The following is a 21,019-nucleotide window of genomic DNA, read 5'->3' on the forward strand; positions in this document are numbered from 1 at the left end:
CTCAACAATTACTAACTTTAATATTACGCAATAATCAATTAGTAACACGACCGCGACGTCTTAAATCTTATAACCCACTCTTCTAAATTCAAATATACCCGCGCTTCTATTTTACAACCAGCCAGTATTGGTGCGAATAGTAACTAAATAAGTTTTATGATTGAGTTTGCGAACTATTTATCACCAATGGGGTTGTAGGAAGTCCTTTGCCTATGTAGTGTATGCAATATCGAAAACGATAAGAAGGACTATATATGTATGTGATTTCTTATACACTGTCTCGGGTGTTCATGTGATGGACTGGCATGTCAGTATAACGAGAGCCGTGAGCAAGAGTGGACGTGTCAGTGTCTGTGTGACGGGGAGTCATTACAAGTGGCGACGAGGAAAAAGGTTCGTAATTTCAGTGAGTAATTACTACGTATAGAGACGCTAAGCCAAACAAAAAATATGTCGCACCCATAGTCGCACCGTACGCAATTCGGTGAAAAACATGCTTGTGTGTGTGGACATGCGCTCTTTCTCGCCCACAGCACGATCTCCCTCGAACACACGCATACAAAGAAAGCGGCGCCATCGGGATAACTTAAGATTAGAAAATTTTCTCGCGTCTAATACGTCGTAAGCGCCGTGTTTTTCATGGCGGTTACGCGTTTTAATGAAACGCAGTTAAACTGAATCTAAGATTAACACCCCAGAAGTGACTCAGTTCAGGATAGCTTTGTGCCTACTCAAATAGGTAATCTATTGAAATGCAAACTTACTTTTAATAGTTTACTTGGTTAAAAATTGTAATTTATAAAAAATAAATAGTTATGCATTGAAACCGAATATGTAGGTAATGAATTAATGTAAGATTCATTATTTATTTAATTATTGCATGTATGATTAATTAATTCAATATTTTTATAACAAAATGAAATCCTTAGTATTACAATATGCATTAGGTATTTTTTACGTTGAATCAATTTTATTTTGATACTATACCCTATTCATCGGGGCTTCAGCCAAAGTGTAAACAAAGAAATCAATGTTCCCCAAACTTTTATTTTAGTTTTTATTTTCATTTAACTATCTCTATATGATTTTATTTATGTTTCAGTTTATCTTACATAGTTCACATGTTCAAATAAATGCTCAAGTTTTGTTAGGAGGTACTCAACTATGAAGATAATAAAAAATAAGAAAAAAAATCTAAGAAAAAGTACAAACATTGCTTAGCCCAGGTTCAGGTACACTTATGTTATTACACGAAAACGTCAATATAACTAAAACAAAACAATTAACAAATAACTTTAAACGTAACAAAATAATAAACCTAATGAAAACAATAAAAGTAACAACGGAATGACATGAATTTAACGAAAATGTCTGCAGTGGGATTTCTCACATCAACAAGTTGTTCGATCGTAAAGATGGCGGGTATGACCCGACCGATGAAAAAACGTCACATTTTTATGTAAAATGTTCGCAGTATCTGTGGTCTTCATTTAGTCGTATTAAAATGCGTTCCAAGTTTGAGAATAGTTTCTTTTTTAGGTTCTTTTACATGTAAACTATTTAATTCATAATTAATTAAAATTAAGAAAATAATTTAAGGCATTTATGATATTTGATTTCAAATAAGTCTGAACGGATTACCAACGTTTTATAGACTTCGTACTAAAATATAATTTCTTATGTTGTCTGTGTATGCTTCCGTAGTTATTTTTATAAATTAAGTGCAGTACATCAATCGTGACATATAAAGAACCCTTTTTATGGTTTGTTTACCTTTTGGCTCATGGCTCGTTGAATAGGGTATAGGTGTTGTCCGCATCTTCGTCCGCGTGGTTAGAAGTGTTATAGTTATGATTTATAGATGCCTTGTTTTTTCCACATTTTCCGTTGTATCTTTTCGCTCCTATTAGTCGCAGCGTGATGGTTTATAGCCTAAAGCCTTCCTCGATGAATGTTCTATTCAACACAAAAATAATTTTTCAATTTGGACCAGTAGTTCCTGAGATTAGCGCGTTCAAACAAACAAACAAACTCTTCAGCTTTATATTAGTATTAGTATAGATATAGATTTAAATAGTAGGTATGCATCCCTCCTCAATCACATCATGGGACCCAACTGCATCGCTAACAAGTTTGAACATTGTTCTACGTATTGTATCTACATGCAATTTTAGAACGGTAAATTTTTTATAATCTTTGATTTTCATACAAAATGGAGGCCTCTATTTCGTTCATTTAAAAATAACATAAAAAAGTAGTTAAGGTTAATTTTGGTGAATAATTTGATACTTAGCGATGATAGGTCACACCAGAATCTTTTTTCTTCGCAGTTGATTCATTTTTACACGTTTTTAGCACGCATGAAGGCATTTTTGCTTTCTTGTTCGTAACTTAACAAGCAGGCAATCGCTGAGCGCGTAGGCGAGTGACTAAACAAGTTGTTGCCGATTGGCAACAAGTCGTGGCGCAAAGAAAAAAAATGGTTTGCTGCGGCGATTCTATACGCTAGTATTATACTTCAATGCGTTATTTAAAATAATTATAATATATTTATAATAATTGTGGTATTTTTTAAAGGAGGGTGAGGGTGCAAGCTTAAAAGAGGGTGTAAAAAAATAAAAATAAATAAACAGTCCGTTACGATCATTCAATACCTTTAAAGTGAATTAATTAGTTATTGTAGTAGTATAGTTGCCGACCTCCGTGGTCGAGTGTCGTGCGCACCGGTTTCAAGGTGTCGCTAGCTCTGAGGTCCCGGGTTCGATCCCCGGTCGGGTCAATGTAAAAATTCACATTTTCTACATTGTCTCGGGTCTGGGTGTTTGTGGTACCTTCGTTGTATCTGAATTCCCTAACACAAGTTCTTCAACTGCAACTTACTTTGGATTCAGAACAATGTATGTGATGTTGTCCACATTTATTTTAATTTGATAATTTCGAAGTCGTTATTTATGAATGTAAACAATGTTTCAAGCTTCAAGTTAACTGTTCTGTATGATTCAGTGCATTCCAGTTTTTCAGTCAATTCAATTACGTTACCTGCAATCGGAGGAGCGAAAGAAAAACCAAAATGATCCTTAAATTAAATATTAAATATAAAAAAATACTTTTACAATTAACTATATTCTAATTAGCCTAAATGCCTATTCGAAGTATGAATATGGAATGATAGTTTAATAATTTTAATTAATTAAGAAAACATAGATCGTGTCATAAACTGCATAGTAAGCACGGCGGATTTCAGCGTCGCATGATGTTCTGATCTTGCAATCTACAGCATGTAAATTTGAACGACGGACTTATTGAAGGAGGGTGGTCAGTATTCGATTCTCGTCCCAAATATGTAAAAAAGTATGACCTGAACTTTTCATATAATTATCCGATAAAATTCAGTATTTATGGACACAAATACTGAATCGGCGCAAATCGGCGCACAGCGAACTCGGAAATAGTAAAATGCCTACATAATCACGCGCCAAACACGTGTCGCTCCAGTCGCTAAGGAAGCGAGCGCGCAAGCCCCGCCTCTTTCTTTTGTGATGTCGCCGACGAGTGCCGAAGATGCACATCGGCTCGTGCGCACCCTGCCGCGCGCCCCCGCTCTGCTGACCGCCAGTCTATGAGAACGCGCCGCCGCATCCGCATTGCGTAATCATCCCCGTTTACCAAATTCGCGTAAAGTGCATTTCCTAGTGTTAGGTACCTAGTGTGTAGTGTAATAATGTCGTACCAGTATTCAAATGAAGAATATTGGGATATGTTTCGTGTTTACGCGCTATCAGATAATCATGTGCGAGCTGCAATCAATTTGCACAGAGAAATGTACAAATACCATCGTACAGTTTGATGCTAGGTGTCAACCAGCGTCTACGCACATTTGGGCAGTTTACCGTGCCGACGCATGCTCAAGGACGAGGTGCAGCACCATATCCAGTACACCTACAACATGCTATCCTCAAGTACTTCGAAGAAAACAAACAAGAAAGTACTCGAAATGCTGCAAGGCGTTTTGGTGTTACACACATGACTGTGTGGAAGCTGCTGCACGACGAAGGGATGCCCTTACTGTCCCTTACCATTTTAGACCCGTGCAGGAACTTATGGTTGACGACCATGAACATGGAGTGAATTTTTGTAGGTGGATATTGTCTAATTAAGACAAAAACATTTTATTTACCGATGAAGCTACATTCACAAGAATGGGTATTTAATGTGCTTAACGAGCATTGGTAAAGCAACGAAAATCCCTACGTGACGCGACAGGACGTTTATCAACATCGCTTTAGTGTGAATGTGTGGGTATTTTAAATAACAATTTAATAGGCCCTTATTTAATTGATGGACGACTTGACAGTGTATCATATTAACACATTTTAAATAATGTAATGAGTGAGATGCTGAAAGAAGTGCCTTTAAATATCTACCGGGATTTATACTACAGCACGATGGAGCGCCCGCGGACTATCAAGTTCGCGTACGTGAGTACCTAAACATTCATTTTGGTGACAAGTGGATAGGTCGTGGCCCGCACGCTCGCCAGATCTCACTCCGCTAGAATTTTATTTGTGGGGTGAGGTAAAAAGACTTGTTTACTGTACGGAGTATTCCAATCGCAACAAATTGAAGGAACGAATAACAAACGCATTTAACAGTGTGAGGAGTGATCCGTTCGTCCTTAACCGCTTTAAAGACAATATGCGAAAGCGTGCCTAACTATGCTTAACGCGGGGAGGTGCACATTTCGAACAATTTTTAAGATTAGTCTGATTACTTAAGTTTACAATCGTTGTTAATACTGAAATTATTAATCGTTGTAAATAGGTGTGATTCCATTGCTTAAATACGCCAAAAATACGATGGTGCTTCACGTGTTATGAAAATTTGCATTGTAGAATGTTTATTGTTTGATGTACCTAGATATTTTTGACTGTCCTAGGCCAGATTTAAAGTATGAAGGGAAAATGCATTCATACCTACGTCGGCGTCGTCAGTCATTGACTGCGCATATGTTCTGCGATAAGCGCAAGGGTGTTGTAACGTTGCGAACTTTTTACGACTTTTTTGGAACGGTTTTGTTCTTCATGTATCAGGGTTTTTTTAATGTTTATATGTTTATTGGTGAAGTCTATGCATATAATATTGGTGGTTTGAATAAGTCCGTCGTTCAAATATACATACTGTATAGTGTCGTCGATAACTATTGGGTGCTGTGTCGGCTATTCTCCTTAAGCGGCAGCGCGTAACATGCACGATGCCTGAGCGGTTAACAATAAAAATGTAAATACCCTACCAAAATAAAAATAATGCAACATTTACGTTAGCATTCGGAAACTATTTGATTATAAAAGGGATCAAGAATTTACTATAATTATAATTATAATTGCAAAACTGACATACCTACATATTAGCATATTCTATAGCGTTGTATATCTCGAGACTGCAGTTGCAATTCATATCTCGTAGCGTACGGTTGACTTTACCGATCTGCTGCTGTGTTTATTAGTCTCGCGAATAGTTTACTGTACAATCAATACTTAAAAACTAAAATGGAGAGTGGAGAAGACGCAGAGAGAAGTCATATGGACATTTTATTTAATTGAGAAAGGGACCGAGGCAAATCCTTGGAACCTAAAATTAAGCGAGTTGAGATACAAAAAGACAGTGGAAATAAATTACCTGAGAAGAAAAAGGAGAGGGAAGATGATTTTAATGATGATGATGACTTTATTACTGTAAGCAGGAGAAAGCCTAAAAGAGTAATAAGAAGTAATTCGACTGGGGCACAAAATCAATTGAGGGTAGATTTGGAAAAAAAAAGATGATGAAATAAGTAACATGGAAAATAACGAAGTATGTGTTACTTCATTAGAAAGCATACCTAAACAAATGGCATTTGCACGCTTATTGAGAAGTGAAGGTATTAAGAATGTAACAAGAATAATATAAAAATAAATAATATAAAAGCCATAACAAAGTTTTAATTCAATTTCAAGAAGATGCCACAAAATTGATGGAATGACAAAAATTTTAAGATATGGGTTGGAGATGCCAACTAATACATGAGTTGTCCCTATCCTACGGTGTGGTGAAAGGGGTCGATCTAGATTTAAAAGAAAAGGATATTATGAACATTTTGGAATGCACTACATAGATAGTATCCGTTAAAAGACTGAGGCACGTCAATTCGGAAAACAAATGGGTTGATTGTGAATCCATAAGAGTTTGTTTTAAAAGTAGTACCCTTCCATCGCATATTTATGCATATGATTGCCGTTTTGAAATTGTACCGTATGTGTTCCCTATGACTCAATGCTCTGGATGTTGGCAATTCGGACACGTATTAAAATACTGTCCAACAAAGAAGAAAATATGTCCCAATGTAACCTCCACCCGTTTATTCCCACCTAGGTATGTGATTAATAATAAAAAATAAAAAAAAACGGGTGTGTACCTTTGAAAATTTATATTATATAAAAAAAAACACAGCCGGAGGCATACGAAGATTTGTGGGACGTGGATTACAAATTTGTCTGTTACCTCTGCAGGGATAGGTACCCCCCTGTAGTTGTTGCGAGATTCCGCCGCTGGCCGGAGGCTGTACGGTGACTTCACCGGTGATGGAGATGGCGCGGACGTGCGACTGGTGTTGCCGGAAGCGGGCTCCTCAGATGACCTCGGTTCGTAGGCAGGCCCGAACGCGAGGATGCTGCTGGCTCCTTAAAGCAAGATGGAAAAACCTGGAAATCACCGTTCGAGCTAATCAGAATTCGGCCTAATAAATTCCGTGCTGGAGTACCACCGTCGACAACGAGGAAGCAATACCTATCTAAATGTAGTAGTATTGACGTTGCGGTATTAACCAGAACGGAGTTTACACATAAGGCAGTTTAGCAGGAAAAAATACAAACATAAAATTATGGTTATCGCCGTTGAGATATTTAAAATTTGAATAAAAAATATTATTTTACTTGCAGGTAGAAAGAAGAAATAATTTTATTTGAAATTACTGAGGCTTTACATAAATAGTGTTTGCTCATTAGCTTGGTGAATTAAGCAACATAAAGCGAGTAACACAGCACAGTAACAAATGAGTGGCAAAGCAAGACAAAGGTACAGTGGCACACAGAAAATAATAAGCTGCAAATAAAATAAACATATAACAAACAACTACATGATCAAGATGGGTGAATGGTGTGCTATTTAAAATTTACCCTAATTCGGGATCTTCACAAAAATATTAAGTACAAGTACTAAACTTGAACACTCTCTTACACTTTTTTTTTTTAATAAATTTTAGTTAAACGGGCGTGTCTGCTAGTTATGCATTGAAACCGAATATGTAGGTAATGAATTAATGTAAGATTCATTATTTATTTAATTATTGCATGTATGATTAATTAATTCAATATTTTTATAACAAAATGAAATCCTTAGTATTACAATATGCATTAGGTATTTTTTACGTTGAATCAATTTTATTTTGATACTATACCCTATTCATCGGGGCTTCAGCCAAAGTGTAAACAAAGAAATCAATGTTCCCCAAACTTTTATTTTAGTTTTTATTTTCATTTAACTATCTCTATATGATTTTATTTATGTTTCAGTTTATCTTACATAGTTCACATGTTCAAATAAATGCTCAAGTTTTGTTAGGAGGTACTCAACTATGAAGATAATAAAAAATAAGAAAAAAAATCTAAGAAAAAGTACAAACATTGCTTAGCCCAGGTTCAGGTACACTTATGTTATTACACGAAAACGTCAATATAACTAAAACAAAACAATTAACAAATAACTTTAAACGTAACAAAATAATAAACCTAATGAAAACAATAAAAGTAACAACGGAATGACATGAATTTAACGAAAATGTCTGCAGTGGGATTTCTCACATCAACAAGTTGTTCGATCGTAAAGATGGCGGGTATGACCCGACCGATGAAAAAACGTCACATTTTTATGTAAAATGTTCGCAGTATCTGTGGTCTTCATTTAGTCGTATTAAAATGCGTTCCAAGTTTGAGAATAGTTTCTTTTTTAGGTTCTTTTACATGTAAACTATTTAATTCATAATTAATTAAAATTAAGAAAATAATTTAAGGCATTTATGATATTTGATTTCAAATAAGTCTGAACGGATTACCAACGTTTTATAGACTTCGTACTAAAATATAATTTCTTATGTTGTCTGTGTATGCTTCCGTAGTTATTTTTATAAATTAAGTGCAGTACATCAATCGTGACATATAAAGAACCCTTTTTATGGTTTGTTTACCTTTTGGCTCATGGCTCGTTGAATAGGGTATAGGTGTTGTCCGCATCTTCGTCCGCGTGGTTAGAAGTGTTATAGTTATGATTTATAGATGCCTTGTTTTTTCCACATTTTCCGTTGTATCTTTTCGCTCCTATTAGTCGCAGCGTGATGGTTTATAGCCTAAAGCCTTCCTCGATGAATGTTCTATTCAACACAAAAATAATTTTTCAATTTGGACCAGTAGTTCCTGAGATTAGCGCGTTCAAACAAACAAACAAACTCTTCAGCTTTATATTAGTATTAGTATAGATATAGATTTAAATAGTAGGTATGCATCCCTCCTCAATCACATCATGGGACCCAACTGCATCGCTAACAAGTTTGAACATTGTTCTACGTATTGTATCTACATGCAATTTTAGAACGGTAAATTTTTTATAATCTTTGATTTTCATACAAAATGGAGGCCTCTATTTCGTTCATTTAAAAATAACATAAAAAAGTAGTTAAGGTTAATTTTGGTGAATAATTTGATACTTAGCGATGATAGGTCACACCAGAATCTTTTTTCTTCGCAGTTGATTCATTTTTACACGTTTTTAGCACGCATGAAGGCATTTTTGCTTTCTTGTTCGTAACTTAACAAGCAGGCAATCGCTGAGCGCGTAGGCGAGTGACTAAACAAGTTGTTGCCGATTGGCAACAAGTCGTGGCGCAAAGAAAAAAATGGTTTGCTGCGGCGATTCTATACGCTAGTATTATACTTCAATGCGTTATTTAAAATAATTATAATATATTTATAATAATTGTGGTATTTTTTAAAGGAGGGTGAGGGTGCAAGCTTAAAAGAGGGTGTAAAAAAATAAAAATAAATAAACAGTCCGTTACGATCATTCAATACCTTTAAAGTGAATTAATTAGTTATTGTAGTAGTATAGTTGCCGACCTCCGTGGTCGAGTGTCGTGCGCACCGGTTTCAAGGTGTCGCTAGCTCTGAGGTCCCGGGTTCGATCCCCGGTCGGGTCAATGTAAAAATTCACATTTTCTACATTGTCTCGGGTCTGGGTGTTTGTGGTACCTTCGTTGTATCTGAATTCCCTAACACAAGTTCTTCAACTGCAACTTACTTTGGATTCAGAACAATGTATGTGATGTTGTCCACATTTATTTTAATTTGATAATTTCGAAGTCGTTATTTATGAATGTAAACAATGTTTCAAGCTTCAAGTTAACTGTTCTGTATGATTCAGTGCATTCCAGTTTTTCAGTCAATTCAATTACGTTACCTGCAATCGGAGGAGCGAAAGAAAAACCAAAATGATCCTTAAATTAAATATTAAATATAAAAAATACTTTTACAATTAACTATATTCTAATTAGCCTAAATGCCTATTCGAAGTATGAATATGGAATGATAGTTTAATAATTTTAATTAATTAAGAAAACATAGATCGTGTCATAAACTGCATAGTAAGCACGGCGGATTTCAGCGTCGCATGATGTTCTGATCTTGCAATCTACAGCATGTAAATTTGAACGACGGACTTATTGAAGGAGGGTGGTCAGTATTCGATTCTCGTCCCAAATATGTAAAAAAGTATGACCTGAACTTTTCATATAATTATCCGATAAAATTCAGTATTTATGGACACAAATACTGAATCGGCGCAAATCGGCGCACAGCGAACTCGGAAATAGTAAAATGCCTACATAATCACGCGCCAAACACGTGTCGCTCCAGTCGCTAAGGAAGCGAGCGCGCAAGCCCCGCCTCTTTCTTTTGTGATGTCGCCGACGAGTGCCGAAGATGCACATCGGCTCGTGCGCACCCTGCCGCGCGCCCCCGCTCTGCTGACCGCCAGTCTATGAGAACGCGCCGCCGCATCCGCATTGCGTAATCATCCCCGTTTACCAAATTCGCGTAAAGTGCATTTCCTAGTGTTAGGTACCTAGTGTGTAGTGTAATAATGTCGTACCAGTATTCAAATGAAGAATATTGGGATATGTTTCGTGTTTACGCGCTATCAGATAATCATGTGCGAGCTGCAATCAATTTGCACAGAGAAATGTACAAATACCATCGTACAGTTTGATGCTAGGTGTCAACCAGCGTCTACGCACATTTGGGCAGTTTACCGTGCCGACGCATGCTCAAGGACGAGGTGCAGCACCATATCCAGTACACCTACAACATGCTATCCTCAAGTACTTCGAAGAAAACAAACAAGAAAGTACTCGAAATGCTGCAAGGCGTTTTGGTGTTACACACATGACTGTGTGGAAGCTGCTGCACGACGAAGGGATGCCCTTACTGTCCCTTACCATTTTAGACCCGTGCAGGAACTTATGGTTGACGACCATGAACATGGAGTGAATTTTTGTAGGTGGATATTGTCTAATTAAGACAAAAACATTTTATTTACCGATGAAGCTACATTCACAAGAATGGGTATTTAATGTGCTTAACGAGCATTGGTAAAGCAACGAAAATCCCTACGTGACGCGACAGGACGTTTATCAACATCGCTTTAGTGTGAATGTGTGGGTATTTTTAAATAACAATTTAATAGGCCCTTATTTAATTGATGGACGACTTGACAGTGTATCATATTAACACATTTTAAATAATGTAATGAGTGAGATGCTGAAAGAAGTGCCTTTAAATATCTACCGGGATTTATACTACAGCACGATGGAGCGCCCGCGGACTATCAAGTTCGCGTACGTGAGTACCTAAACATTCATTTTGGTGACAAGTGGATAGGTCGTGGCCCGCACGCTCGCCAGATCTCACTCCGCTAGAATTTTATTTGTGGGGTGAGGTAAAAAGACTTGTTTACTGTACGGAGTATTCCAATCGCAACAAATTGAAGGAACGAATAACAAACGCATTTAACAGTGTGAGGAGTGATCCGTTCGTCCTTAACCGCTTTAAAGACAATATGCGAAAGCGTGCCTAACTATGCTTAACGCGGGGAGGTGCACATTTCGAACAATTTTTAAGATTAGTCTGATTACTTAAGTTTACAATCGTTGTTAATACTGAAATTATTAATCGTTGTAAATAGGTGTGATTCCATTGCTTAAATACGCCAAAAATACGATGGTGCTTCACGTGTTATGAAAATTTGCATTGTAGAATGTTTATTGTTTGATGTACCTAGATATTTTTGACTGTCCTAGGCCAGATTTAAAGTATGAAGGGAAAATGCATTCATACCTACGTCGGCGTCGTCAGTCATTGACTGCGCATATGTTCTGCGATAAGCGCAAGGGTGTTGTAACGTTGCGAACTTTTTACGACTTTTTTGGAACGGTTTTGTTCTTCATGTATCAGGGTTTTTTTAATGTTTATATGTTTATTGGTGAAGTCTATGCATATAATATTGGTGGTTTGAATAAGTCCGTCGTTCAAATATACATACTGTATAGTGTCGTCGATAACTATTGGGTGCTGTGTCGGCTATTCTCCTTAAGCGGCAGCGCGTAACATGCACGATGCCTGAGCGGTTAACAATAAAAATGTAAATACCCTACCAAAATAAAAATAATGCAACATTTACGTTAGCATTCGGAAACTATTTGATTATAAAAGGGATCAAGAATTTACTATAATTATAATTATAATTGCAAAACTGACATACCTACATATTAGCATATTCTATAGCGTTGTATATCTCGAGACTGCAGTTGCAATTCATATCTCGTAGCGTACGGTTGACTTTACCGATCTGCTGCTGTGTTTATTAGTCTCGCGAATAGTTTACTGTACAATCAATACTTAAAAACTAAAATGGAGAGTGGAGAAGACGCAGAGAGAAGTCATATGGACATTTTATTTAATTGAGAAAGGGACCGAGGCAAATCCTTGGAACCTAAAATTAAGCGAGTTGAGATACAAAAAGACAGTGGAAATAAATTACCTGAGAAGAAAAAGGAGAGGGAAGATGATTTTAATGATGATGATGACTTTATTACTGTAAGCAGGAGAAAGCCTAAAAGAGTAATAAGAAGTAATTCGACTGGGGCACAAAATCAATTGAGGGTAGATTTGGAAAAAAAAAGATGATGAAATAAGTAACATGGAAAATAACGAAGTATGTGTTACTTCATTAGAAAGCATACCTAAACAAATGGCATTTGCACGCTTATTGAGAAGTGAAGGTATTAAGAATGTAACAAGAATAATATAAAAATAAATAATATAAAAGCCATAACAAAGTTTTAATTCAATTTCAAGAAGATGCCACAAAATTGATGGAATGACAAAAATTTTAAGATATGGGTTGGAGATGCCAACTAATACATGAGTTGTCCCTATCCTACGGTGTGGTGAAAGGGGTCGATCTAGATTTAAAAGAAAAGGATATTATGAACATTTTGGAATGCACTACATAGATAGTATCCGTTAAAAGACTGAGGCACGTCAATTCGGAAAACAAATGGGTTGATTGTGAATCCATAAGAGTTTGTTTTAAAAGTAGTACCCTTCCATCGCATATTTATGCATATGATTGCCGTTTTGAAATTGTACCGTATGTGTTCCCTATGACTCAATGCTCTGGATGTTGGCAATTCGGACACGTATTAAAATACTGTCCAACAAAGAAGAAAATATGTCCCAATGTAACCTCCACCCGTTTATTCCCACCTAGGTATGTGATTAATAATAAAAAATAAAAAAAACGGGTGTGTACCTTTGAAAATTTATATTATATAAAAAAAAACACAGCCGGAGGCATACGAAGATTTGTGGGACGTGGATTACAAATTTGTCTGTTACCTCTGCAGGGATAGGTACCCCCCTGTAGTTGTTGCGAGATTCCGCCGCTGGCCGGAGGCTGTACGGTGACTTCACCGGTGATGGAGATGGCGCGGACGTGCGACTGGTGTTGCCGGAAGCGGGCTCCTCAGATGACCTCGGTTCGTAGGCAGGCCCGAACGCGAGGATGCTGCTGGCTCCTTAAAGCAAGATGGAAAAACCTGGAAATCACCGTTCGAGCTAATCAGAATTCGGCCTAATAAATTCCGTGCTGGAGTACCACCGTCGACAACGAGGAAGCAATACCTATCTAAATGTAGTAGTATTGACGTTGCGGTATTAACCAGAACGGAGTTTACACATAAGGCAGTTTAGCAGGAAAAAATACAAACATAAAATTATGGTTATCGCCGTTGAGATATTTAAAATTTGAATAAAAAATATTATTTTACTTGCAGGTAGAAAGAAGAAATAATTTTATTTGAAATTACTGAGGCTTTACATAAATAGTGTTTGCTCATTAGCTTGGTGAATTAAGCAACATAAAGCGAGTAACACAGCACAGTAACAAATGAGTGGCAAAGCAAGACAAAGGTACAGTGGCACACAGAAAATAATAAGCTGCAAATAAAATAAACATATAACAAACAACTACATGATCAAGATGGGTGAATGGTGTGCTATTTAAAATTTACCCTAATTCGGGATCTTCACAAAAATATTAAGTACAAGTACTAAACTTGAACACTCTCTTACACTTTTTTTTTTAATAAATTTTAGTTAAACGGGCGTGTCTGCTAGTTATGCATTGAAACCGAATATGTAGGTAATGAATTAATGTAAGATTCATTATTTATTTAATTATTGCATGTATGATTAATTAATTCAATATTTTTATAACAAAATGAAATCCTTAGTATTACAATATGCATTAGGTATTTTTTACGTTGAATCAATTTTATTTTGATACTATACCCTATTCATCGGGGCTTCAGCCAAAGTGTAAACAAAGAAATCAATGTTCCCCAAACTTTTATTTTAGTTTTTTATTTTCATTTAACTATCTCTATATGATTTTATTTATGTTTCAGTTTATCTTACATAGTTCACATGTTCAAATAAATGCTCAAGTTTTGTTAGGAGGTACTCAACTATGAAGATAATAAAAATAAGAAAAAAAATCTAAGAAAAAGTACAAACATTGCTTAGCCCAGGTTCAGGTACACTTATGTTATTACACGAAAACGTCAATATAACTAAAACAAAACAATTAACAAATAACTTTAAACGTAACAAAATAATAAACCTAATGAAAACAATAAAAGTAACAACGGAATGACATGAATTTAACGAAAATGTCTGCAGTGGGATTTCTCACATCAACAAGTTGTTCGATCGTAAAGATGGCGGGTATGACCCGACCGATGAAAAAACGTCACATTTTTATGTAAAATGTTCGCAGTATCTGTGGTCTTCATTTAGTCGTATTAAAATGCGTTCCAAGTTTGAGAATAGTTTCTTTTTTAGGTTCTTTTACATGTAAACTATTTAATTCATAATTAATTAAAATTAAGAAAATAATTTAAGGCATTTATGATATTTGATTTCAAATAAGTCTGAACGGATTACCAACGTTTTATAGACTTCGTACTAAAATATAATTTCTTATGTTGTCTGTGTATGCTTCCGTAGTTATTTTTATAAATTAAGTGCAGTACATCAATCGTGACATATAAAGAACCCTTTTTATGGTTTGTTTACCTTTTGGCTCATGGCTCGTTGAATAGGGTATAGGTGTTGTCCGCATCTTCGTCCGCGTGGTTAGAAGTGTTATAGTTATGATTTATAGATGCCTTGTTTTTTCCACATTTTCCGTTGTATCTTTTCGCTCCTATTAGTCGCAGCGTGATGGTTTATAGCCTAAAGCCTTCCTCGATGAATGTTCTATTCAACACAAAAATAATTTTTCAATTTGGACCAGTAGTTCCTGAGATTAGCGCGTTCAAACAAACAAACAAACTCTTCAGCTTTATATTAGTATTAGTATAGATATAGATTTAAATAGTAGGTATGCATCCCTCCTCAATCACATCATGGGACCCAACTGCATCGCTAACAAGTTTGAACATTGTTCTACGTATTGTATCTACATGCAATTTTAGAACGGTAAATTTTTTATAATCTTTGATTTTCATACAAAATGGAGGCCTCTATTTCGTTCATTTAAAAATAACATAAAAAAGTAGTTAAGGTTAATTTTGGTGAATAATTTGATACTTAGCGATGATAGGTCACACCAGAATCTTTTTTCTTCGCAGTTGATTCATTTTTACACGTTTTTAGCACGCATGAAGGCATTTTTGCTTTCTTGTTCGTAACTTAACAAGCAGGCAATCGCTGAGCGCGTAGGCGAGTGACTAAACAAGTTGTTGCCGATTGGCAACAAGTCGTGGCGCAAAGAAAAAAAATGGTTTGCTGCGGCGATTCTATACGCTAGTATTATACTTCAATGCGTTATTTAAAATAATTATAATATATTTATAATAATTGTGGTATTTTTTAAAGGAGGGTGAGGGTGCAAGCTTAAAAGAGGGTGTAAAAAAATAAAAATAAATAAACAGTCCGTTACGATCATTCAATACCTTTAAAGTGAATTAATTAGTTATTGTAGTAGTATAGTTGCCGACCTCCGTGGTCGAGTGTCGTGCGCACCGGTTTCAAGGTGTCGCTAGCTCTGAGGTCCCGGGTTCGATCCCCGGTCGGGTCAATGTAAAATTCACATTTTCTACATTGTCTCGGGTCTGGGTGTTTGTGGTACCTTCGTTGTATCTGAATTCCCTAACACAAGTTCTTCAACTGCAACTTACTTTGGATTCAGAACAATGTATGTGATGTTGTCCACATTTATTTTAATTTGATAATTTCGAAGTCGTTATTTATGAATGTAAACAATGTTTCAAGCTTCAAGTTAACTGTTCTGTATGATTCAGTGCATTCCAGTTTTTTCAGTCAATTCAATTACGTTACCTGCAATCGGAGGAGCGAAAGAAAAACCAAAATGATCCTTAAATTAAATATTAAATATAAAAAAATACTTTTACAATTAACTATATTCTAATTAGCCTAAATGCCTATTCGAAGTATGAATATGGAATGATAGTTTAATAATTTTAATTAATTAAGAAAACATAGATCGTGTCATAAACTGCATAGTAAGCACGGCGGATTTCAGCGTCGCATGATGTTCTGATCTTGCAATCTACAGCATGTAAATTTGAACGACGGACTTATTGAAGGAGGGTGGTCAGTATTCGATTCTCGTCCCAAATATGTAAAAAAGTATGACCTGAACTTTTCATATAATTATCCGATAAAATTCAGTATTTATGGACACAAATACTGAATCGGCGCAAATCGGCGCACAGCGAACTCGGAAATAGTAAAATGCCTACATAATCACGCGCCAAACACGTGTCGCTCCAGTCGCTAAGGAAGCGAGCGCGCAAGCCCCGCCTCTTTCTTTTGTGATGTCGCCGACGAGTGCCGAAGATGCACATCGGCTCGTGCGCACCCTGCCGCGCGCCCCCGCTCTGCTGACCGCCAGTCTATGAGAACGCGCCGCCGCATCCGCATTGGCGTAATCATCCCCGTTTACCAAATTCGCGTAAAGTGCATTTCCTAGTGTTAGGTACCTAGTGTGTAGTGTAATAATGTCGTACCAGTATTCAAATGAAGAATATTGGGATATGTTTCGTGTTTACGCGCTATCAGATAATCATGTGCGAGCTGCAATCAATTTGCACAGAGAAATGTACAAATACCATCGTACAGTTTTGATGCTAGGTGTCAACCAGCGTCTACGCACATTTGGGCAGTTTACCGTGCCGACGCATGCTCAAGGACGAGGTGCAGCACCATATCCAGTACACCTACAACATGCTATCCTCAAGTACTTCGAAGAAAACAAACAAGAAAGTACTCGAAATGCTGCAAGGCGTTTTGGTGTTACACACATGACTGTGTGGAAGCTGCTGCACGACGAAGGGATGCCCTTACTGTCCCTTACCATTTTAGACCCGTGCAGGAACTTATGGTTGACGACCATGAACATGGAGTGAATTTTTGTAGGTGGATATTGTCTAATTAAGACAAAAACATTTTATTTACCGATGAAGCTACATTCACAAGAATGGGTATTTAATGTGCTTAACGAGCATTGGTAAAGCAACGAAAATCCCTACGTGACGCGACAGGACGTTTATCAACATCGCTTTAGTGTGAATGTGTGGGTATTTTAAATAACAATTTAATAGGCCCTTATTTAATTGATGGACGACTTGACAGTGTATCATATTAACACATTTTAAATAATGTAATGAGTGAGATGCTGAAAGAAGTGCCTTTAAATATCTACCGGGATTTATACTACAGCACGATGGAGCGCCCGCGGACTATCAAGTTCGCGTACGTGAGTACCTAAACATTCATTTTGGTGACAAGTGGATAGGTCGTGGCCCGCACGCTCGCCAGATCTCACTCCGCTAGAATTTTATTTGTGGGGTGAGGTAAAAAGACTTGTTTACTGTACGGAGTATTCCAATCGCAACAAATTGAAGGAACGAATAACAAACGCATTTAACAGTGTGAGGAGTGATCCGTTCGTCCTTAACCGCTTTAAAGACAATATGCGAAAGCGTGCCTAACTATGCTTAACGCGGGGAGGTGCACATTTCGAACAATTTTTAAGATTAGTCTGATTACTTAAGTTTACAATCGTTGTTAATACTGAAATTATTAATCGTTGTAAATAGGTGTGATTCCATTGCTTAAATACGCCAAAAATACGATGGTGCTTCACGTGTTATGAAAATTTGCATTGTAGAATGTTTATTGTTTGATGTACCTAGATATTTTTGACTGTCCTAGGCCAGATTTAAAGTATGAAGGGAAAATGCATTCATACCTACGTCGGCGTCGTCAGTCATTGACTGCGCATATGTTCTGCGATAAGCGCAAGGGTGTTGTAACGTTGCGAACTTTTTACGACTTTTTTGGAACGGTTTTGTTCTTCATGTATCAGGGTTTTTTAATGTTTATATGTTTATTGGTGAAGTCTATGCATATAATATTGGTGGTTTGAATAAGTCCGTCGTTCAAATATACATACTGTATAGTGTCGTCGATAACTATTGGGTGCTGTGTCGGCTATTCTCCTTAAGCGGCAGCGCGTAACATGCACGATGCCTGAGCGGTTAACAATAAAAATGTAAATACCCTACCAAAATAAAAATAATGCAACATTTACGTTAGCATTCGGAAACTATTTGATTATAAAAGGGATCAAGAATTTACTATAATTATAATTATAATTGCAAAACTGACATACCTACATATTAGCATATTCTATAGCGTTGTATATCTCGAGACTGCAGTTGCAATTCATATCTCGTAGCGTACGGTTGACTTTACCGATCTGCTGCTGTGTTTATTAGTCTCGCGAATAGTTTACTGTACAATCAATACTTAAAAACTAAAATGGAGAGTGGAGAAGACGCAGAGAGAAGTCATATGGACATTTTATTTAATTGAGAAAGGGACCGAGGCAAATCCTTGGAACCTAAAATTAAGCGAGTTGAGATACAAAAAGACAGTGGAAATAAATTACCTGAGAAGAAAAAGGAGAGGGAAGATGATTTTAATGATGATGATGACTTTATTACTGTAAGCAGGAGAAAGCCTAAAAGAGTAATAAGAAGTAATTCGACTGGGGCACAAAATCAATTGAGGGTAGATTTGGAAAAAAAAAGATGATGAAATAAGTAACATGGAAAATAACGAAGTATGTGTTACTTCATTAGAAAGCATACCTAAACAAATGGCATTTGCACGCTTATTGAGAAGTGAAGGTATTAAGAATGTAACAAGAATAATATAAAAATAAATAATATAAAAGCCATAACAAAGTTTTAATTCAATTTCAAGAAGATGCCACAAAATTGATGGAATGACAAAAATTTTAAGATATGGGTTGGAGATGCCAACTAATACATGAGTTGTCCCTATCCTACGGTGTGGTGAAAGGGGTCGATCTAGATTTAAAAGAAAAGGATATTATGAACATTTTGGAATGCACTACATAGATAGTATCCGTTAAAAGACTGAGGCACGTCAATTCGGAAAACAAATGGGTTGATTGTGAATCCATAAGAGTTTGTTTTAAAAGTAGTACCCTTCCATCGCATATTTATGCATATGATTGCCGTTTTGAAATTGTACCGTATGTGTTCCCTATGACTCAATGCTCTGGATGTTGGCAATTCGGACACGTATTAAAATACTGTCCAACAAAGAAGAAAATATGTCCCAATGTAACCTCCACCCGTTTATTCCCACCTAGGTATGTGATTAATAATAAAAAATAAAAAAAACGGGTGTGTACCTTTGAAAATTTATATTATATAAAAAAAAACACAGCCGGAGGCATACGAAGATTTGTGGGACGTGGATTACAAATTTGTCTGTTACCTCTGCAGGGATAGGTACCCCCCTGTAGTTGTTGCGAGATTCCGCCGCTGGCCGGAGGCTGTACGGTGACTTCACCGGTGATGGAGATGGCGCGGACGTGCGACTGGTGTTGCCGGAAGCGGGCTCCTCAGATGACCTCGGTTCGTAGGCAGGCCCGAACGCGAGGATGCTGCTGGCTCCTTAAAGCAAGATGGAAAAACCTGGAAATCACCGTTCGAGCTAATCAGAATTCGGCCTAATAAATTCCGTGCTGGAGTACCACCGTCGACAACGAGGAAGCAATACCTATCTAAATGTAGTAGTATTGACGTTGCGGTATTAACCAGAACGGAGTTTACACATAAGGCAGTTTAGCAGGAAAAAATACAAACATAAAATTATGGTTATCGCCGTTGAGATATTTAAAATTTGAATAAAAAATATTATTTTACTTGCAGGTAGAAAGAAGAAATAATTTTATTTGAAATTACTGAGGCTTTACATAAATAGTGTTTGCTCATTAGCTTGGTGAATTAAGCAACATAAAGCGAGTAACACAGCACAGTAACAAATGAGTGGCAAAGCAAGACAAAGGTACAGTGGCACACAGAAAATAATAAGCTGCAAATAAAATAAACATATAACAAACAACTACATGATCAAGATGGGTGAATGGTGTGCTATTTAAAATTTACCCTAATTCGGGATCTTCACAAAAATATTAAGTACAAGTACTAAACTTGAACACTCTCTTACACTTTTTTTTTTAATAAATTTTAGTTAAACGGGCGTGTCTGCTAGGACGCTTGACAGGACGGAAAGTGGTCAGAGGTGACACGCTCGCATCAGCCTAGGAGCGACTGGCCAGGGGTGCCAGGCAGAAAACCTCCTCGTATGCCTGGTGGCTGCTGGTCCCTTACGGATACGTCCGGGGGGAAGAGCAGTCGCTGGGCCGGTGCACCCTGGGCACGCACAATAATCGTCTCGCGACTTGGGGCAATTGTTTTGCGTGGCGAATTTCTGCCGCGGGGTCCGGCCAGTGTCAACTGCTGGCCGGACACGCTCGCTCTCACCCTCCTCAAGCGAGGAGCGGCTTGAAGAGCTGGAGCGACGACGACTTCGGCCATTGTTTGTTGGCCGAAGGTCGGAAAGAGGGCGAGTCAAGTGAGTGTCAACTGCTTGCTGGACTCCGGAGCCCGCCGGCGTCCTGGACTCATTCCGGGTAGCGGCGGCGGGTGGGGGTGTCTTCCCACAGCCTGTGGGATAGACTGGCGGGGGTCGTTTTTGTCCCGGCCTTCGCGTGGTGGGCGTTCGCTGGCGTCTCGGACGTACTCCGAGTAGCGGCAGCGGGCGCGGTGTAGGGCGAGTCCAGTAAGTGTTCACAGCTTGCTGGATGTTGCAGCCCGTCGGCGTCCTGGGCCTTTTCCGGGTAGCGGCGGCGGGCGGGGAGTCGGAGATGGGCGACGGGTCCGGTGTGCACTTGCACTGCCTCCGGA

The sequence above is a fragment of the Trichoplusia ni genome, chromosome 28, assembly GCF_003590095.1.
Source record: "Trichoplusia ni isolate ovarian cell line Hi5 chromosome 28, tn1, whole genome shotgun sequence".
NCBI lineage: Eukaryota > Metazoa > Arthropoda > Insecta > Lepidoptera > Noctuidae > Trichoplusia > Trichoplusia ni.